Genomic DNA, 22,326 nt, shown 5'->3' on the forward strand with positions numbered 1-22,326 from the left:
TACAGAAAAAGCTGAACACTCAACATTCAGGCATAGAGCTGCAACCTCTTTTTATTGTGATTCTTCTGTCTTCCACCTATCACTTTCCTGATAGGGCCTCTTAACTTTAGTTGTTCTACTGAACCAGAGTACAGTATCTTTCCCTTTAATGAAAAATACATTTCCATTCACTAGATGATGTAGCTGTTAGATAAGCATTTCTTAGCACAAAAGAAGGAAAAAACACATTTGATTCATGAATAGAGGAGCTAATATAGGAAAATAGAAGTCACTGTGAAAATGTGGGTCTGAATTTACATTGAGAGAAAGGGAGTTTTACACCTATAATTCAGATTTTTATTATTTTTTTGCCTTTTCTGCTCTTCCAGACAAGTTGTAGTTTTCAACTCAGACTCAACAAGGCGAATTCTTCTAAAGCAGTGTAAGTGTGCAGCAGAGGGAACAACATGTGGTATTAAGAATAAAAATTTCCAATTAGCCCAATTTTTCCTACAATCAATTTTATCAACCCTGACACATAGGGTGTGGAACACAAGATTATGAAATTTCAAAGACTGATGAGGGAATTCATTTTTGTTTCTGGCAACTTGAGGCCTCTGAACACAATCAACAACAAAATAGCTCAGCCTCAGTTGGAGGTATTTCTTTCCTACGATTGTCTAATTCTTTTAGAACAAAGACCAACAAATTGTGTGATCCTGAACAGGCCTAGGTTTCCACATTTATAAAACGAGAGAAATTGATTAGATGATCTGTAAGATACCTTTCTAAATCTGAAATTTTACCACTTTGTTACTTTTCCCACTGTAAGATTAGAAGTGACAGACTCAAAATGCAAAGGGAAGGGATAGTTTAATTGAACAAACATTTATTGATCATCTATTATTGTTTAGGCTCCAGAGTCTAAGAGTCCAGAGTCTGGGATATGTGACGTAGGTCCTGCTCACAATCTAGGAAAGAAGGCACACCTTTAAGCAAACAATTTTAACAAATAAATGCAGTAATAAAAATTCAAGTACAAGAGTGACAGAAGATGAGAATGGACAGGAAGGTATGGGTTGTAAAAGGGATGGGAGTCTTTGAGTTTTCAGCAAGAAAAACACATGATCAGACACCTGAATCTGTACAATTTTGTTAATCAGTGTCACCCCAATAAATTAGATAGAAAGGGGGAAAAAACATGAGCAGAGATGTGCACAAAAGAAATTGTAATAAGCCAGACAGATATTCATTTATTTAGTCAGACATTTCTTGAGCACACACTGTGTTAGATAAGGAAAAACTCTTTGCTCTTTTTTTATGAATAAAATGTATTACACCTAACTTTTTCTTTATAAGGAAGATAGTTAAAACGGCAAGAATACAGAGGACTCCAAGATTTTTTCCTGTGGATGACTTTGTTACATTGTATTCCCTTCCCTTCTGGATAACAAACCAGCTGTTTAAAATCAAATAGACTGAGGTTAACCCGTCAAGTTGCTTATTGAGTACCTACTGTTTCCACAGGAGTGAGCTAGACACAATAGGAACAAAAGGTAAGCCTGGAAGGAAAGTGAGGAATGCAAGTTCTGTCTGGGGGAGATGATGAATAAATTAATCGTGCTGGACTGGAGGGAGGTAAAGAGAGGTGCCAGATTGGAGCCAACTGACAGGTTTACTTCAGGCTAGGGAGAATAATTTTACCGAATAAGCAACAGCTAAGTTTGAAAGGTACATTGAAAGTTCGGTTTGTTAATATTTCAAAGTCCCATCTGAGGTCACATGAACCAAATCAACTTTTTCTATGTTGCATTACAAATAACGCCAGGAGTGCTACCTTTTACCTTGTTTAGCATGAAATCACCCTGGAGTGCTGCTTTAAGCTTCTCACTTCACATAGACTGTTGGACTTAACTCTCCCAGTAGAGGGCAGTCTAAACTGACAGATTCTATATTTGAGGCCCACAGCTCCTATTTCTTAAGCTTAATTTCCCTCACTAATTTTTAAATGGATTCTTTTTATCCTCCTACTCATTAGACTCATATGTCCTTGGAAAATCACCATCAATTCTTTATCAGAGCTTGGAAAATTTGTGGAGCAAGAAAAGCCGATCCTTGTAATTTTTAACCTTGTTCTTTCGGTGGCCCTATTTCTTGCTTGGACTCTGACACAGTACCCTTCCTCCAGCCAGAAAACGTTCGTTGGTTTATGTGGTTGCACCCTGGGGCTGCAACTGTGTTTGCACAGGGGACTTAGGGGCATCTACTTGGATGGTGACGTCTTGTCTTCCTTACCCTGAGAGTCCCACAGTGGTGTATCTAGCACAGGGGTGGTTGTGAATTGAATATAATAGCATTGAACAGCCAGGAAGCACACCTCTAACGGTGGAATTTTAGGCCAGCACTAAAAGTTTAACTTCAAGAGGGTTTCCCAGGGCTCCACAAACCCACATCAAGTGTAGCTGCCCACTCAGAGACCAAGATGTCCATTGTCACTGTATAGTTTTCAAAGTTGAGACCATGACAAAGCCCTAGGAAAATATAGAAGTCTTTGTTTGTGTGTGTGTGTTGGCCTAATAACTCCAAGCTGAGAGCAGTCTGGGTTTCTGACGAGCCCTCCAACCTCTCTTCCACAGCTGTCCTCTGAGAGTACACAATGAGAATCTTAGCAGAATCAAAAGCTCAGACACTGGCATTAGCCCTCACATGTTCTAGGTCACAGAAAAGATGTCAGGGAGAAGAACTAATTTCAACACCAGTAAGAATAAATCAATCTAACCACCAAATATTTACAGAGCACCTTTACCTCATCTCCAATATCCATTCATCTTTCAAAGATACTCGAATTTTTTTGAAGCAAGTATAGAGAAGAGCTTTAAAGTGAAAATGGTACAAACATTGCCTTTCTCAGTTTTAGCTCAAATTTATTTTACAAATTAGCTTTACCCACCACAGCAGAGCCCTGAGAGAATATAACACAGGTAAGTAGATTCAATCACCTTCTCCTCCCATTCATTTCAACCACTTTCTCCCTAATAACCTACTTCTTGTTACTACCACTGAATTCTTAAATTCTCAAGTGTTCCATTGTCTAGCCTGGTCACTCTCTTCCTATGAACTAAATCCAGGTCTTCATCCATTCACCAAGTCTTTATTGAGCACCATCTTTGGGTCAGGCAATAAATTAGGCCTAGAAATTTAAAGATAACCCAATAGAGATTTCCTTGCCCTTAAGGAGTTTATAGTCTAGTTACCCTCTGCTTCTATTCCCTCCCCAGTTCAGGCAAAAGCAAACAAACAATTACAACACTGTGATTACTGCTACAATCCAGTCAGCTATCACCTGTGTCTAGACAGCCTTAGAAGGGTGGGGAAGCTTCCTGGAAAACTAGTTGTAGGATGTATTAGTTTGCTATTGCTGCTGTAACAAATTGCGACAAGTTTAGTGGGTTAAAACACAAATTTATTAACACAGTTTAGATCAGAAGCCCAACATGGACCCCCCTGGGCTAAAATCGAAATTTCAACAGACTATGTCCCTTTCTGAAGGCTCTAGGGGAGAATTTGTTTCCTTACCTTTTCCACTTCCTAGAAACAGCTCACATTCCTTGGCTCAGGACCTCCATTCTCCAACTTTAAAGTCAGCAATGTTGTATCCCTCTTACCATTCTTCCATCATCACATCTCCCTTTGACTTAACTGGGAGAGGCATTCCAATTTTAAGGACTCTTGTGATTAAACTGGGCTCACTTGGTTAATCCTGGGTACTCTCCTCATCTCAAGGTCCTTAACTTAATCACATCTGTACAATCCTCTTGCCATGGAAGATTACCTAGTCACAAATTCCAGGGACTGGGAAGTGGACATATCAGACATTTCCTCCTTCGGGGAAGCTATTATTCTGCCTGCCATGTAGAAAGACAGCCACATAGGGCGATAGAAGAAAGTGGGACTTGAGGGTAGGAGGCCCTTTCCAGGCAGTGGGAAAAGCTTGTAGAAAGGCCATTGGTGAGAATAGTCCATATGCTTGGAACTGTGGGGAGTTTGGTAAGACCAACGCATAAAGTTTGCATTGGAATGCAGGAGGGAGTTTTTTATTCAACCCACATTTATTGAATGCCTACTATACGGCAGATGCTGTTTTGAGGAGACAGGGGCAAGTAAGACAAAGTTCCTCTCCTCTGAGGCTAGAGTGAAAAGCAAGGTCCAGATTGTGAGAGGCTTTGTTAACTTTCTTAAGGAGTTTAAACTTTAGCTAAGAGCTACATGGAGCCTTCGATTTAACAAATTTTATTGAGTACATGTTATATGCCAGACCCTGTTCTAGGCTCTAGCAGTACATAAGTTTAAAACCCAAAATAAAAATTGCCTGCCTTTATGGAGCTTATATGTTAGTAGATTTTCAGCAAGGGAAGTAGGTGTTTACTTTAGAAAGACCATTCTGGCTGGGGTGTTGGAGAAAAGATTGGAGGGGAACAATATTTGAGGTAGCTCAGTCTTACAACTCCCTCTTCTTCAAGATTCACAGCCTTCCTCTGACTGGTATGACTCAGTTGGTTGGGCCTCGTTCCACAAGGCAACCGGTCCCTGGTCCGAATCCGAGTCCTGGGATGCGGGGTTAGTCTCCTGGCCTGGGTATGTGAGAGCCAACCCATCTCACATCAGCATTTCTCGCCCTCTCCTTCTCCCTCCCTTCCCCTCTGCCTAAAAATAAATTAATAAAATTGAGAAAAAGATTTACAGCTTTTCCCCAGTTTCATGTCCCTCCTTGGGCACCTCCTCTTTTGTCAGGGACCCCTCTGTCCCCTTTATCCTCCAGCTGTCCCTATTCTGAAAGCCCCAACCCTGATGTAACATTCTATACCTGAGCGTCCCAGAGCTGCAGAAGAAAACGATAAAAATATTCACATCAAAACGACTACATGTTGGAACAGCCAATCCCAGCCACTTCCTCAACTCTGCTGACAATTCTATTTCTCCAACAAGTTACCACTCTCATTCCTTTCAGTGGCTATTTGAATCTTAACCATTCTCCTTAATCCTCAACCCCATCTTGACCCCTTCTCTCTCAGGAGATGACTTAGAGACTGTCAGGTAGCAACCACTTGTCTCAACTTCTAACCTCTAGGTTTACCACAAATGCATCGGCTTGTGCATTCACCCTCCCAAAGACAACCCAGGCAACTCCACCCTCCTGTGCCCGGATCCATCTTCTCTGGGACATTTTTCATTATCACCTCTCCATCTCCTTTATCTTCCCCTTCAACATATGAGCATATTTAAGCCTTTCCCATCTGAAAAAGAAAAGACGTAACAAAAATCTTCCCCTTGATTCTGCATTCCCCCTATTTACTGCCATTCCCATTAATTGCCAAGCTTCTAGAAAGAGTGGGGTGTGTGTGTGTGTGTGTGTGTGTGTGTGTGTGTGTGTGTGTGTGTGTGTGTTAAGATTTTATTTACTTACTTTCAGAAAGAGAAGAAGGGAGTGAGAAAGGGAGGGAAACATCAATGTGTGGCTGCTTCTCATGCGACCCTTACGAGGGACCTTGCCTGCAACCCACGCATGAGCCCCGACTGAGAATCAAACTGGCGACCCTTTGGCTGCCAGGCCAGCATTCAGTCCACTGAGCCACGCCTGCCAGGGCTCATGTGTCTCTTCTACTCCTTAACCCACTTAATCCGGAGCCTGGTTTAACTATGACTATTCTTACACCTAAACAGTCATAGTTCTGGTACCAGTGACTCTCTTAATATTTTTAGAGTATTTACGTATTTATTTTTAGAAAAAGGGAAGGGAGAGCATGAGAAACATTGATGTGAGAGAGAAACTGATTGGTTGCCTCTCACATGCACCCTGACCCGGGATTGAACCCCTAAACCCAGGCATGTGCCCTGACTTGGAATTGAACAGGTGACCTTTCAGTTTTTGGGCCAACACTCAACCGAGTCACACTAATCAGGGTTAATGGGCAATTTTTAGCCCTCTCCTCCTGCATGTCCCTGCTATACTTGTGTTCTCATCACTTTCTCTCACCTTCCTTTTTGAAACTCTGTGGTCTTGGTTTTTCTATCAACTTGGTTATTCTTGATTTCTTTTGCAAGTCTCTTCCTTCCTCTATATGTGCATTTAGGAGATCTCATCCATATCCATAACTTTGTTGACCACCTATAATGTGAAGAGTACGAAACTGATATCCCTTGTCCACACCTTTACTTTGAGTTTAGTTTCATAAATCCACTGTCTACTAGACATCCTCACCAAAACATCCTATAGACACCACAAGTCCAACATGCCTAAAACTAAACTCAAGATTGCTCCCCCAAAACCTAGGCTCTATCCCTCACTTAGTGAATGACACCATCTGCCACCAATTCTTGAGGTCAAGTGGGGAGTAATTCTATTTTGTTTTCAACTTTTTTGATTGATTTCAGAGAGAGAGAGGAAGTGAGACAGAAAAACATCAATTTGTTCCACTTATTTATACATTCATTGGTTGATTCTGTTTTATTTTTATTTTTGTTTATAGAGCTTTTTAAAAATTTTTTATCCATTTATCAGATAGAGAGAGAGAGAGATCCACCTACCATTCCACTTAGATTGTGCCCTTGATTCCTTTATGTGCCCTGACTGCAAGATCATACCCACAACCATCTGGAAAGAGCTATGATTTTTGGTTGAGGATGGCAGCCAGAGCACAGTGACCCCAAAGAGAAAGATCCTGAGGGGTAAATATCCATCCCTTCCTGGCCTCCCTCTTCCCAGTCTCCTCTCATGGCTCCCGTTGGCCAACCCCTACGAGAAAGCCAGGGGGCCCAGGATGGATCTGAAGGGGCAAAGGGAAGGCATACAGCGCATCTTCCAAATCTTCCTGGGTAATATGCCAGCAAGTTTTCTTTTGATCACATCACTCCCAGCTCCACTTGTCTATACTCTGGATTCTCTGTCACTTACAGGACAAAAATCTAAGCTTATTGGCATGCCCTGGTTTCCCTTATAGCAAAATTTTCTCTCTGATGAAATGCATTGGAAACCCTTTGATATGATCCAGGAACCCAGACCTGTCTCCTCTCAGACCTTTCACTCCAGCAACATTGAAGCACTGACGGCCCCTACACTCCTCTGTTCCCTCAGCTTCTGTGCTTAGCCTGATGACAGGCACAGAGTAAGCTGGCGTGGATGTTTGTGTTGTGAATATGTGATAAAAGAGTGAGTGAGTGAGTGAGTGTTTATCCCCGTGGCTCTTGAGGATCAGGAATAGGATCATATATACATTATGATAAAAGTGCAGAGCAAGCTGCCTGTCCACATCAAAATGGTTCACTTCCGTTGTCTACTTGGCCTTCACCATAGCCTGGGTGGGAGGGGAAGCTGATATTTTACTGATGCTCAGGGGGGGCAGTGGACTACCCAAGGCCGCATCCAGTGAGTAGAGAGAACTACAAGCCTCAGTCCCCTCTTTTGGGCTTCTCCTCCCATTGCTGCACTGCAGTTAATGGTCCTTTCCATTTGCCCAGATTTCATCTTATATGAGAGTAAAGCATTTCCCAAGAAATCCTTCTGAATCATGAAGTCAGTTTTTAAATGCTTTCTCCCTTGTGTGGGTCTTTCTTTGGGCATTCAAATTCCCTTTCTAATAGTTATCATCTTACTGATCTCTGGAGTCTCTTGCAATTCTACCACTCTATTAATCTAAGAATTGTGTTGAGTTTGTTGGAGTTTCATAATAATGAAGAAATTTAAAAAGGCCTTTCTGATCTTTCTTTCTCTCTTCCTTCCTTCCTTCCTTCCCACCTTCCTTCCTTCCTTCCCACCTTCCTTCCTTCCCACCTTCCTTCCTTCCTTCCTTCCTTCCTTCCTTCCTTCCTTCCTTCCTTCCTTCCTTCTCTGCAGAACCCAAAATAGACTGTAATGGTAGCACTTTCACAAAATATTTCCCTGAGACCAGGGAAGGGGAAGGTTGGCAGATGTTTGCACAGGACCGGGGCTGGGAAGTCCTGCGCCTCTGAAGGAGGCTCGGATTCTTGAGACCCTGGATACCTTAGGGGGATAGCTGAGGAGAAAGACTGAGAACCAGCTGTTGTCACAGGCTGGCAAGAAAGAAAGGAGGGTCCTGGAGGGAAAACGAAGTTCATGTTTAGAGGCAAATGTACTTTGAGATACATAATAATCACAGGTATTATGCAAACCAAATACAAATGCGGAGCTGGTCATCTATTGGTTTCTTTTAGGTGGGGCCTCTTGGAAAATTCTATAGACCGCCACTCAGAGAAAGGTACTTGGAGTCAAAAATGTTAAATACGAGGATATAACATACTGTATGAAAGGGTTTTTTTTCTACCATAATTGGGGTAGAGGATCTGCCACCTCACCTTCCCTCTCAGGTTGCTGATTGTTATTCTGAGGCTCAGGTCCGACGACCCACCTGGGCAAAGAAAGAAACCAAGGAGGCCCAGTGTGACGACGCCGACACAGGTTCCCCCAACCCGACCTCAGACCTCAAGCAGGGGCTCTGCCGGGCATCGCTACCTTAAAGGACTGGGGAAATTCCTCAAAAGGATAACAGACCTCAAAACTGTGTCCTGTCATTTCCAGCAGAATGACTTGGCATTCATTTGACACAGCGCAAAGGAAAAAGTCACAACCATCTGCAAAAACCCTCACCCGAGTGGGAAGTGGAAATCTTGGCTCTTGGATTGTCCAAGCAAAACTTGCCGCTGGCGCGTTTCTCCTCCAGGCGCACTGGCTGGGAACGAGGGAGTTGGAGGGGCGGAGAGAGTGGGGGAGGGGAGGAGGATGGGAGAGTAGGGGGAAGGAGAGGGGAGAGGAGGAAGGGAGAGGTGGAGGGAAGAAGAGATGGATGAGAGGATGAGGTGGAGGGGAGCGGAGAGAGGGGAAGGGGAGGAGACAGTAGGAGAGCGGGGGAGGGGAGGAGGAGGGGTGGAGGAGAGCGGCAGGGGGACGTGAGGGGAAGCGCGGAAGGCACAGCTACGGGCCCGCCCCGTCAGCCGCAGCGTTTCGGCGAGTTCGGCCCTCGGGCCGGGGCTAGGGCTGGCGCTCTGGGGGCCGTGGGTCCAATGCTGTCCTGCGCGGGCCGGGCGGTGTGGTCGAATCTCGCGTCGCCGTGCAGTGCCCTGGGTCCCCGGGAGATGGCCTCTGTGCTCTCGTCCGCTGCTCCCGCTATTGTCTCCCGCGGGGTTGCCTGACTGCGGGCTGCGCACGCTCCTGGCCGAGACGACTTTCTTTCCCTTGAGCTGATCCCGGCGCCCCTTCCTGTTTCCCGGCTGCTCGGGACCGCTGAGCCCGGAGAGGGGGCGGCGCGGAGGGCTGTGCGCTGCGGGTCCGCCAGCGCAGGGCCGGAGCCGGGGCCGCCGGGAGCTACCGGGAGCTACCGGGCGAGCTGCCGCGGTCGCGGCTGGGTCTCGCAGGAGAGCCGGCGAGGAGCACAGGTAGGACGCACACCCGGCTGAGAGCAACCGCCAGGGGGATGGCCCGGCATGGAGGGAGCGGAGGTCAAGGGCTGTCCCTCTAACATGGCAACAGCCAAGGCACAACAATAGCAGGAGCCAAGGGTGCCCTCGCGGGCTGAGCGGCGGATGCCGCGGGGGCGACAGCTCCAGCTCGCCGCGCCGAGCAGGTTGCCGGATCACCACCCACACCCCCACACCCCGATTCCGCTCCAGCAGTTTCGGGGCATCTGGAGCCCCGGATTCGCCCTTCCCCACCCTTTCTCTCTTAAACACACTTCCTGGCTTCCAGATGTTAGGCGATGTGAACCAACCAATGGTTTGTTGGTTTGTTTGTTTGTTTGTTTGTTTAAGATGAGAAATAAAAGGCAAAACCAGCCTGGCTTGGGGGTAGTCGGGATGGTGCTTTCTCGTGCAGTAGGTAAAAAGTCATCATCTAGCCTAAGGAATATATACATTAACACACACACACACACACACACACACACACACACACACACACACGGACGACGGGGTTTCTCCCTTCTCCCTTATAAGGATACTGCAGCAGAAGGAGAAAGCCTGGGAGAGGGACCCTCAAGCCCCGAGTTCCCGGCCCCCCGGGGTGGCGCTGCTCTCCTGGCCTGCACTTGTCTCTCGTTTTCAGTTCCCCCGACAGCGGTGGCTTTGATGCTGGGAGCCACGCAGCAGCAGGAAGCCCAAGGAGACTGGGCTGCTGCGGTGGGTGGGGTGGGGTGGGGTATGGTGGGGAGCCCAGGGGTTTAGCTTAGCAGGGTCCTGGGTGGTGGGAAGAGGTTACAAACGTCTGAGATTAATGAGTGCACACACCCTCCTTGGCTGAGGTCTAGTTGTGTGAGTGCGGTGAATCTGCCATTGCTCTTAATCCTTTAGGCCAGCCTTCTCTCCCTGCATCTCCACCCTCTTTTGGGGTCTTTGTGACTTCCCTGCCCCATCCCTCTCCAACCGGCCTGGGATGGAATTTATTGTCTCTGGCTGCCTGATGTTTTTTTCTCTATTCCATTGTGGAATTTTGTCCCCTGGTCTGGCTGGTCCCAGCATAGCACCAAATTCTTTAGCACATAGCTAGCTACTGCTGCTCCCAAAAGTGGGCCAACACTGCCGCTCCTGTCTCTAAACTACCTGACTGGGACATGGCCAAGCAGATGTAAGCAATTTGCACAGAATTCCAACCCTGGAGCAGTTACTAAATGAAAACTTACTCTATTGCCATACTGAACCTTGGAAAGATATTGGAAGAGAAATGGCCCCGGGGTGGGGGGCAGGGGTTAGGGGGAAGTGGGTAGCAACTCTGATCCCCCAAATACTCCCTCCCCAACTGCAGCTGTGGATCCCAGAGCAGAGCAGAGTAGAGCAGTTCAGAGCTGCAGAATTGCAGCTCCTCCAGAGCCTGGCAGTCCCATGTGGGGTTGCGTCCACGGAAAAATTAAGTCGAGGCACATTTTATAGCTCTCCCTGGCAGCCAGCGTCTGAGGAGATGGTGGCTGCCGCTCCTTTGGTCTATGGGTGAGCCCAAGATTTCATTTCCATGGCTCTGAATTTACTGCTGAGTGTGCATGGGTGTGTGTGCCTGCATCTGATCAAGCTCTCAGCCCTGGCCAGAGGGAGCAAGTCCATTTCCCTCTCCCTGGAAGCATGGATGAGGAAGGCCTATGGGGGTGTGCTGGGTGAGGAAGGCCTCGGGCCTTTCTCTGTGGTGTACCTTTGGAGTTGCCCCATGGCCTAGACTGCCTGTGGTGTTTGCCGTGACCCAGTGGTGCTCTAGCAGATCTCCCACACCCTGTGGGCCTTTGGTTCCCACTCTGTGGTTCCCTCATCCCACCTGGGCCTTGGTGCTTTGCAGATGTCTCATGTCTATGGTCCTTCAGCCTGGACATCTCTACTCAAGCCAGCAGGGGAAAATGAGGGGTCTCTGTTCCCTCTGGGGGCTTGTACCTGGCCATAAACTTCAGGTTCCTCATGCTCCCAGGTTATGGACTTGGACATGATAATGTGGAGTAGCAGATAAAACAGCGGTTAGGTTCAACGTCAGAAGGTGTGGCTGGCTTTGAGTCCTGGTGTGACTTATTTCCTAACTGTGTGAGCATGGACAACTTGTGAACCTGTCTATGCCTTAGTTTGCATATCTATATAGCTATAAAACAGGAAAAAATAATGCTCTTGGCTCACAGGATTGTTTTATAGATGAAATGCACTGCTTACCATGAACTGAATAAAATCCTGTGTGCAAAAGCACTCCAAAAACTGCAAAGTAGTATACGAATGTCAGTTATTCATCCTGAGTTTATTTAGCCTTGGTGACAAGGAAAGGAGAGCAGGTGGGGATGGGGGGAGGGGTTGGAGGAAAAGGACATGGAATAGAGAACGTTCCAGAACCTTTCCTTTCTGGCCAAGGGAAGAGTGATGTAACAATACTGAGGTAACTGTTCCTTGGGCATTTCTCTTTGAATAGGATTGGCAAGATGGGAACTGGGAGAAGAGAAAAGACTGCTTAATGGTATTTGTAGAGAATTGGGGAGAGACATACACCCCTCAAAGGCTGGCTGCTGCCTATAGGTAGGGTAGTGCTAAAGTGGCATATAATGTAATAGCTAACACCCATGTCAGCTAGCTAGTAAATGACAGAGGAGTGATTTGAAGCAGGCCGTCTCACCCTGTGCTTATAACCTTGATGGTAGTATCAGATGAGCATTGGGACTTTGGGGAGCAGAAGGAGCAGCAGAGTTGCAGAATTCATTCATATTGGATTCCTTGGCTTGAATGCCCATGAGACTGAACATACTAGATAACAAGCTTGTCAAGGACAGGGACCCGGCCCCAGTCCAACACAGCATCTCCTTAATTCCCAGTTGTTTCAGGGCTGAGGCATATGTGTATGAATTCCTTGGGCTCTTGCCTTACTGGCTTTTTTCTGCTTTCCCAGTCATATCCTTGCCTTCAGTTTAAGACTGGGGATAATGAGATCAAGTAATTTTGCCACCTTCTGGGCAACTCTAGTAAGAGATTTGGGACCTGGGGGCCCTGGGGGCTCTGGGATAATCGAGCCAAATCTTTTGTTTTGGTATTTCCATATCTGCTTTATTTTGTACCTGTTTTATAAAATGAGAAACTATTCTTGCATTTCCTATGATCACATTACTTGCCAGTTAGAAGAAATAGATATGTACTTGTCTTGTCTCAGGTCACACAAACTAACCTTGAACTGAGATCAGAGTAACCATGGAGCCCTGCAACTACTGAGACCTCTGTTGAGAGCCCGGTTTTTCTGAACGCAGAGCATCTGCCCCATTTCTGACCTGCCATGCTGCTATGTTTTCCGAAGGACTAGGTGTACCATTGGGACCAAGAAAGGAGAGACTGCTTGCAAGTTGGATATTAGAAGAACCTGAGAGAAGGCAACTGTATTTTCCACACAAAACATTATAACCAGAGATGTTAGATTTCCGCTGTAGACTTCAGGAAAGCAATTTTTTTTTTTTTAATTACAAGAAAAGATAGATACAGTTCCCTGACAAGAAACTTTGAAAGATAGAGGGGTTCCAAGGGGTTGGCAAATTCTCTCAAGTGCAGTTTTGACTATGCTGTTGCAGATGATTGCAACAGGAAGGAGAAAAAGAGCCACTTGAGCAGAGATTCGAGTACCCAGAAAGGCAAGAGGACAGCTGCTGGCATTGAGTGTCCATCTACCTGTAGCTTTTAAAACATTATCTTCATTTTCGTCTTCCCCTCTCAACCTTGGAGGAAATGGGTGATGATTAAATTATCTGTGTCCCCCTTTACAGTTGGGAGAACTGAGGTTTATATTAGGTTTAGATTTCAACTAAAAATTAAAAAACATGCCTAAGATATTACAACAAATTAGAGACAGGCTGAAGTTTGAATCTAGGGCAGGATTCCCTGTATGCTGCACCAAAGGGACCTGTGAGAAAAAAGTCAATGAGGCCGAAGTTCTGAATGAGACAGGGCTTTCCCAAGAAGCAGATGACAACAGAAAGTGTTCTTCTGAAAGTTACCTGTGGAAGAAGATACGATCACAAAGGGATACAAGTCTGCCAGATAATATTAAAAAGAGCTCGTTTATTCATTCAGCACATGGGTGTTGACTACTTACTAAGGCCCTTAGGTACTTTCAGTGCCTAGGGTAGATAGATTTCTAGAACTTACCGTTGAGTGGGGATGCAGACAAGTAAATAGCTGTGGCAGGGGTGGGGGGCGGTGGAGGGTGCCTTGAGAATTCATACATGGGGAATTTGGGGTGATCTGACTTCCTGGAAGGAATTGTTAGCCGAGATCTGAACAGTGAGTAGGAACTGGGGTGGAGGATGAAGTGAGTGGCGAAAGAGCTGAGCTGAAAGTAGTTTAATCTGACCACAGCCACCGAAGGAGTTTTCATTTGATCTTTTATTCATTAATTTTTTCACGCACTGGTTATGCATCAAATGTACACGATGTACCTAATGCTCTCCTAAGTGCGCACCAGTGAAGAAGGCAGACAAAATCCCTGTCACCTGGTATTTATGTGCTTGGAGAACTTAGTTCACTAAGAATGAATTAAACCAATCTCCTGTATTTTACTGACAAGGATTCTCTACTGGTAGATCAGGAAATTACTTGTAGATATACTCTGACTGAACTCAGGGGAAGTTTGGGAAGGACTCTCGTGATAAATCTATGGACAATAGAGGGTGGGTTCATTAATGGTTGGTTAACTGTCCCTTCAACAAAAACATCTGCAGCAGAGCCTCTGCTCTTAACATTCTCAAATTCATTCATTGATTGAGAGATGGGATAAATTCAGCATAAGGTTAAGAGTATGGCTCTGGGATCAGTATTCCTTGGGTTAAAAATCTAATTTCCCCACAAACTAGTTGTTTGACCTTGGGAAAGTTACTTAATTTATCTGTGCTTCCATTTCCTCCTACAGAAGATGGGAGAAATAATAGTACCAAGGGGAAAAAGACTGTTGTATGAATGAAATGAGTTCATTAATGAGCTGCGTAGAACAGTGCCTGATACATGTCAAGGGCTCAGTAAAAGATGGTAGTTACGATTATTTTATCATTCTTCAATAGTAGTTTTGTGCTAAAACCTAGGGATACAAACTTGAATTCAGTGTGGTCCCTGACCCTGTGATCCAAGAAATCCAAGTAAATGGATGGATTTTTCTGTGGAATGGGGTAATCCTATAAGCTCGATATGAGTCACTTGCCATATGGCTGCCCCAAGTATGGTGTAACCTTGGATAGCATTTCATAGAAGTAGAGAAGCTTACCAGAGTGCTTAATATGTGGGGGGCTTCTAAGCTCTGAGAATCTAATAAATGCTATTGGTCATATACCTGGAAAAGTAAATTACAGCTTTGCCTTCCTCATTGGGCCTCAGAATCTCTGCTCCTACAACACGAGGGTTGTACACTTCTCTGGGTTGGTGAGAGCACCCTCGGAATGTGGTCTTTAAGAGCTCTGCAGCTTGTGTAAAATACTGCACTGAGCAGCATGTGGAAGACAAGATAGACAGGAGGTCATTTTTATTCTTAAGATTAATAGGTTAATGTCTAGGAAGGTCCTTTTGTAACTATAAAGTTACAAAAATGGATGGAGATATTTTTATTCTGATCACTAGTAGGGATAATACAAAACAATATAAATGCAGTAGGACGCACTAAAAATTTTAGAGATGTTTGGAAGAGAGCAAAATGATAGTCATAGGACACAAGAGAAGGCTGCAGTATTAGATCAAGTGTTCCGCAGAGGGCAAGCGGGACTCCAGGGGACGCCCACAAGAGTGAAAGTCTGCAGGAAAACTCAGGGCCCTGGAGAAGGGTTAAGAACCATCAGCATTTGGGGGTCCTGCAGAGGACTGGGCTGGGACTCAGTGTGGGGAGTCATTTTTTTTTTTCTGATTGATTTTAGAGACAGACACGAGTAGAGAGAGAAACACTGATTTGTCGTTCACTGGGTGACTCTTATATGTGCCCTGACCAAGGATCAACCTGCAGTCTTGGCGTATGGAGATGATGCTCTAACCAATTGAGGTGTCCAGCCAGGGCATTGTGGGGAGTTGTGAGTATCTGACAAGGAAGGGAGAGGCAGAAACCCTTTCATCAGAAGAGTGACATGACCTGAGCTGTACTGCAGGGGAGCTCTCCTGGCGGTAGAGTGCAGGGGGGACAGACAGGAGGCCGTTTCAGTCATTCAGGTAAGAGAAGGGAATTCGGCCCCATGGGGGAGCCCCTTCCCTGGAGGATTTTGAGAATGGGTACGATAGACTGGTTGCGGCTCAGTTTGTAAAGAGCACTGGAGTGGTGTAAAGAGCACTGGAGCTTCTAGTCCCCCTGTGGCCACTGACTGGCTGTGTGACTCAGACAGTCATTTCTCCCCTCTGGTCATTGGTTCTCCTGTCTGCAAAATTGGGTTTTTTTGTTTTTTTTTTCTTGTTTGTTTATTTGCTTGTTTTTTGAGCAGCTGGGGAGGGTGAAGAAGTGCTTTGTGGTGTAAGGGAGAATGTGGAGATGTATCAGGATAATCTTTGATATCAGCTTGAACATTTAGTAAAATGTGATATGTCTGGGTCTATGGCAGGATGAGAAAAATACTGAATTTTGACCTTAAACCAGTTTCAGTTTAACTCTTGATTCTATCATTTACTAGTTGTGTGGCCTTGAGCATTTACTCAATTCCTTTCTTGTTTTCTAGTTTCCTCATTCATAAAGTAAGGATAATAATATCCACACTTAAGATTGTGAGAATTGGACAAGACAATATCCGGCCCCGCATACCAGAGGCCAACAATAGATCTGCTTCCTTCCTTCTATTTCTGTGATGCTCATATTCACTTAACCTTCCTCTCTGCTCACTTCTCTCCCTCCCATCAAATCACCCCAGTCACAACAGTGGACAAAGCCCTGGAGGTACTGATTTGACAGATTTTGTAATGGTATTTCAGCAAGGTGCCTGTGGATTGCTAGCTCCCGTATGCCTACACATGCAGTCACATCCTGGCTCCGTGTCCAGCTGCCAACCATGTTGGCTGCTACCTGCTGAGAATGGCCTCTGACTATTGCCACCCTGGTAGACCCTAAGTGAGGGTCACGATGAGTGACAACGGCCCCATGAAGATGGGGCTAGTGGACTGTGAGTGCACAACACTGTGCCAGGCGGGCAGCTGGCTCACCCCTCTGCTGAGTGACCACTTTGCCGGGTGCACGCTTGGGCTCTCTCTTAGGGAGACCGAGGTCTCCCTTGGGACCTTGCTGGGCAGAATGGGGCACAGAAGATGGAGGAGGTCATAGGGCATGTGCAGAGCCACAGTAAGACTAACTGACGTGGTTCCTTGCTCTACTTCTCTACTCCCAAGTCGCTTCCTACTTAGAAAATACATCTTCCTGACCCCTTCATGCACAGAGATGCAAAAATGCATTTTATGCCATTAAAGGTAGGTGTGTTGTTTTTGGCCCCAGACGTCAGGCCAGCATTTTAATCAGTCATGTCACATGCACAGCATCAGAGTGTTAAGGAGACACCGAGAGTAAAAGAAGTAAGGAGAGTTCGGGAGGGTTGACCAGGGAAGGCTTCTGAGGATCTCGAGTTGGGGTGGAAAGAGGAGAGAGATCAGGAGAGAGAGAAAGTTCCCTCCAGCTGCACGCATGGCTTTCTTGAGGCCCTGAGTCAGGTGGAGTGGGAGATAGGGCATGGGGGTCTGCACCTGGCTGTATGTGCAGACAAGCCAGGCTGAGGGCATTAGGCCTACCAGTGGAACAGGTCTCAGGGTGACCAGGCTGATGTGTGGAGTCATGGCTGGAGACCCTTGTGATCTGGCACCATCAAGACTACTACTGCCTGCAGTTCGGGGACTCTGGACACCTTGGAGAGGACCTCGTTTCTCAGTTTCCTGCTAGGGCCCTGCTTCCCCAGTGGGATTTCTCCTTTGACCTTGGTAAATAGAATCTCTGGTTTCCCCCTAGGTTCAGTGTCCTTGGCTGCCCTGAGCAGGATATCCTTCTGGCAGGCTACCAGGAGTAGTGGAGTGGAAGTGCGTAGGCTTCTGGGGAAGGCCTGGTGGCTGTCTGGGTCAGGCTGGGTCAACAATAGCCAAAGTCAGGGATTGGAGGGGGTCAGTGATCTAGAAGGACAAGCTACCTGGTGGGCAGCACTGGAGGAGCTGTGTTCTGGAGAGGGGCAGGAGATTCCTGGGGTTCAGTAGCTGAGAACAGGGGAGGCCATGGAGAGGCACAGCCTACACCAGGATCTACCCGCCTACCTTAATGGGTCATTCGTCCCAGCGCCAGCAGAAATTTCCCATACCACTGCCAGAGTAAGCGAGTTGGGCACTCTTCCTCTCAGACTCTGCTTTGTAAATTCAAGTGTCCTTGGGAGGGACTAACACCTAGGCCTCTAATCCCCCTGTGTAAATTAGTATCAGATGTTTGGCAGTGTTGTGTGTGTGTGTGTGTGTGTGTGTGTGTGTGTTTTCTGGGCTGAAAGATGGGGGCTGCTTGAGAACTAGCACCCCTTTCCTTTCCCACCCTGCTCTGTGGGTACCCCAGGGCTTCTTCACTCAGCCCTGGTTTAGGAAATAACCACCTCTGAGGCCTGCCAGAGCCAGGTGGCCTTGGGCAAGGGCCTCCTGAGCTCTTCTGTCTGGGGTCCCCTTCCCTGGCATCCTCACTCCCTGGTGCTCCTGGGCCTGCCCCCAGTGTGCTGGAATGTGTACAGGGAAGGACCTGCTTGAGAAGGACCTCCTTGGGAAGGCCCAGAGCTCATCCCCAGAGCTGAAGGACCTGTTTCCTTTCTCTCCAGAGTTCAACCTTCCACCTACTTTTCTCAGACTTGTTTACCAATGGTGTCAAGATTGAAAATTCATGGTGTCTAGGCTAGCTTCTTGTCTTCAGGGAGCCAATGAGGGAGTGAGTGAGCTGACAAGAGGGTGTGTGTGTGTGAGTGCGTGCGTGTGTGTGTGTGAGAGAGAGAGAGAGAGAGAGAGAGAGAGAGAGAGAGAGAGAGAGAAAGGTGTGGACGTGTGTGCCATTTATGTGGTTACCATGGCTTTGGGTCCCTATCAGGGATTCCCTTGATTTGGGGACTCAGTGCTAGTTGAAGATATTCCCTGTTTCAGCCCACACGTCTAGATGGCTGGTATAGGAGCTGGTGGCAGAGGGCAGGGCTGTGGACAGTGGTGCAGAGCTTCCTTGCCCAGAGGGAGGGCGGGAGTCGGCCCTGCGCATGGCGTGGGAGCAGGTCTTCAGCTCCTTGCAGGTTCACGTGGATGACTGGCTTACCTTTTTTGTTCAACTTCCTTTCACGCTCCTCTGAGCCGAGCAGGTGGCTGCCAGCTGCCAGCAGCCCACTGCCCACGCAGTTTGTCCCTGCCCACTGGCTCCCCAGCCTGGGCTGATAGGCAGTTGCCCCTTCCCTTCCCACAGACAGAGCCCCTACACTTCGCACCGGGCTGCTAGCCTCACCTTCTCTGCTCTGTGTGTAGGATTGTTCTGGGGACTAATTTTGTGGCTTCTCTTGTCCCAGGGTTTTGGCACATGGGTGCCAAGTGTGTACTTGTAGGGGGAGGGTCGGGGCCAAGATTATTTCTGAGTATCAGCTCTCTGGACCATTTTCCAGTGTGATACCCAGGGCAAAGTTGGTGACCCTTAGTGGTCCTCACTCTCCTCGTCTCTGAAAGAAAAGAGGACTCTGTCATGAGAAGAGAGAAAACCTTTTGTATGTATAAGAAATGCGCTACCAGAAAACCACCAGAGAACTGTTAAAATTAAATGAATTGGAAACACTCCCTAAAAATCAGAGCATTGATCCCCAGCAAAGATGTTCTCTGGAGGATGGTTTCACTGGCATTATTTGGTGCACACTGGTTAGTCCAGCGTCCTTGCAGTTGCCCTGAGATACATCCTGCCCCCTTGCCGTGGGGTAGGACCATACTTGAAGTGCATCCTTGCTCCTTACAGACACTGGTAGGTTAGCCTGGCCCTGCACATGAAGGCGTGGGTGTCAGGACTGAACCTGAGCGAGAGGTGGATCTGCAATGCTTCTCATCTCTTCTCTTCAGGCAGAACATGTTCTGTCCTGGCTTTGGTGCCTCTGCTAGATGGAAACAGCTGTGACCTACTTTCTGGATTCTGCTTAATGGGCTGGTCTCCTCCAGGGAGTTTTTCCAGCTCCAGGAAGGAATCCTGGAGAACTGGATTCCACAGGGCATGAGCCAGGTAAGCTGGTCTACAGGTTCAGCTGGAGGTGACGGAGGCGGCAGTCTGGGCCTTGCCAGAAGCCCTTGTTTTGCAAGAAGCAAATGGCCCTGTGAAGCAAAGCTGAGACCCTGAGGAAGGGAGAGCAGATGGGGAGGCAAAGACTAGAAGGGGCTGCTATGACTCAGTCCTCACACACCCATGTTCTTATGTCCTCCTTCTACAGGGGCTCGTATAATACTTCATGGTGCCTACAGTACCTTCAGAGACACAGAGTTTCCTAGATGTTGCGTTTGGAGATGTTGGGGTTCTTTTTCTTCTTTTTTTAAAAATTTTCTTTTATTTTTTATTTGTTAAATCTTGCACTTAAAAAAAATAGATTTTATTTATTTGCCTCTCTGAGAGAGGGGAAGGAAGGGAAAAAGAGAGGGAGAGAAACATCAATGTGCAAGAGACACATCAATCGGTTGCCTCTTCACACGCCCCCAACTGGAGAACCAGCCTGCGACCCAGACATGTGCCCTGAATGGGAATCGAACCTGTGACTGTTTGGTTTGCCAGCAGGCACACAATCCACTGAGCCACACCAGTGAGGGCTTTTTTTTTTTTTTTTAATTTTTAAAAATTAATTTTAGAGGGAGAGAGGAGAGGGGAGAGAGAAACATCGATTTCTTGTTCCACTTCTTTATGCATCCATTGGTTGAGTCTTGCAGGAGATTGAACCTGCAACCCTGTGAATGGGGATGATGCTCTAAACATCTGAGTTACCCAGCCAGGGTGGGATTCTTTTTCTGGTGGGAGGTGTGCTAGCAGGAAAGCTGTCTGTGAAGAAGTTTCCTCAGGAGTCCCCTCCAGGTTCAGCTAGAGGTGACAGAGGCGACAGAGGAGACAGCATCCCCTTCAACCCACATCAGCTGGGGACCAAGACTGCTAAGAGAAATTCATCCTCGGAGTTCCTCTTAGCCCTCACATTCCTGTCCCACTGCCTTTCTCTGGAGGGCTGAGGAAGCCGGAAGTAATTCTTCTTCTTTTTAAAAACCTTTTTTAAATTTTAATTTTATATTGAGGTAACATTGCCTAATAACATAAATTTCAGGTGTACAACACTATAATTGATATCTGTGTACTCTATTTTGTGCTCACCATCAAAAGTCTGGTCTCCTTCCTTTGCCATGTATTTGACCTCCTTTACACACTTCGCCTTCCACCATCGCCCTTCTCTTTGGTAACCACCATTGCATTGTCTGTATGTATTAGTTTTTTGTTTGTTTGTTTTGTTTATTTGTTACATTTTTTGTTTTATATTCCACATACGAGTGAAATAATGTGCTTTGTTCTCTGCCCTCTGACTTATTTCAATTAGCATAATACCCTCTAGGTCTGTCGATGTTGTCACAAATGGCAACCAACCTTCCTTCCTTCCTTCCTTCCAAGTTTATAAGAGTGTATTTGAGCAAAATTTTTCAGGATATGTCCAGAAGCAAGATCTCAACACATTGATAAAATGCTCTGGAGAGTGCTAGTTTTATGGTTCTTTTTATGCATTTATTTTTTTTAACTTTTAAAAAAACTTTTATTTTAGAGAGAAAAACCAATTTCATGCATTCACTGGTCAATACTTGCACTTGCGCTGACCAGAGACTGAACTTTGGTGTATCAAAGTTTGGTGTAACCTTTGGTGTATCGGGGCGACTCTACAACTAACTGGTCCACCAGGCCAGGGCTTTTCGTGCATTTAGAATCAGAGAAGATGTAAGGAGGGTTACATGAAATCTATTGGTGATAGGTGAAGGAGGTAGGAGAAACCAAATGAGGAACTCCCTAAGATGGGATAAAGAACAAAATGGAGAGACATGTTGGTGGGCACAGGATAGTTAATACTTACAGCACATAGAGGTGGTATACGAGGAACAAGATGATGAGGAATCTTGTGGTCTTGTCTCTGGTGCCAGCGGTTGTGCCTTTGAGGGGTTATTTTGCAAGGGCCACCTCCTCTGGTGACACAGTCTCTAGTGGAGGCTTTAAAATGTGTGTTAGGAGTTGACTGATCCTAGCAAGGTCTGCCTCATGATCAGCTTATGTTGGGATATAGAGCAGAATAAAGAGTGTGTTTCATTTTCCAAATATGCGAACACTCAGGTGGGCTGAGGGCCTGTGTTCTTTGCAGACTTGTTGTGGTTCTATTGGGTTGGCCAAAAAGTGTGTTTAGTTTTTTCCATAAAATAAAAGATACATTTTTCATTTTCACCACTAACTTTATTGATTTGAATATTTTGTGTATGTTGACTGTCTCCTGCTATTGGTTTCTAGTGGGTAGAGGCCAGGGGTGCTGCTAAACATCTTCCAGTGCATAAGACAGCCCCATAGCAAAGAATTATTTGGCCAAAATGTCAATAGTACCAAGAAACTTCGTAAACCACATTCAATCAGTCACAGCACTTCCATACACTGCACAAATCTCTTTTTTGCATTTCCGTTGCATTTTTACTTTCTTGAAATAATAAAGCATAATATGCTGAAAATGTATATTTCTTCCATCTCCAATATTAAAATAGCTGCACAAAAATTCACCAATTTTTATATTATTTTTAAATGCATGCTGTTATGACAGTTGTCACAATGCAATCTAACAAAATTGTTTTGAATCAAGTTAGAGGCAACTAAGCACTACT

General features: G+C 46.1%; 1 protein-coding gene across 1 annotated transcript in view; it reads left to right on the plus strand.

The window, feature by feature from the left end:
• Positions 1-9,255: 9,255 nt before the first annotated feature.
• Positions 9,256-22,326, plus strand: part of PIK3C2B (phosphatidylinositol-4-phosphate 3-kinase catalytic subunit type 2 beta) — a 62,543-nt gene continuing 49,472 nt past the window's right edge. The window contains exon 1 of the mRNA XM_054563253.1: positions 9,256-9,426. The gene's annotated coding sequence lies outside the window, so the exon portion shown is untranslated. The remainder of the gene's footprint in view (positions 9,427-22,326) is intronic.

This window comes from Pteronotus mesoamericanus, unplaced genomic scaffold, assembly GCF_021234165.1.
Source record: "Pteronotus mesoamericanus isolate MK-2021 breed Mesoamerican mustached bat unplaced genomic scaffold, CSHL_Meso_final scaffold_705, whole genome shotgun sequence".
NCBI classification, from domain to species: Eukaryota; Metazoa; Chordata; class Mammalia; order Chiroptera; family Mormoopidae; genus Pteronotus; species Pteronotus mesoamericanus.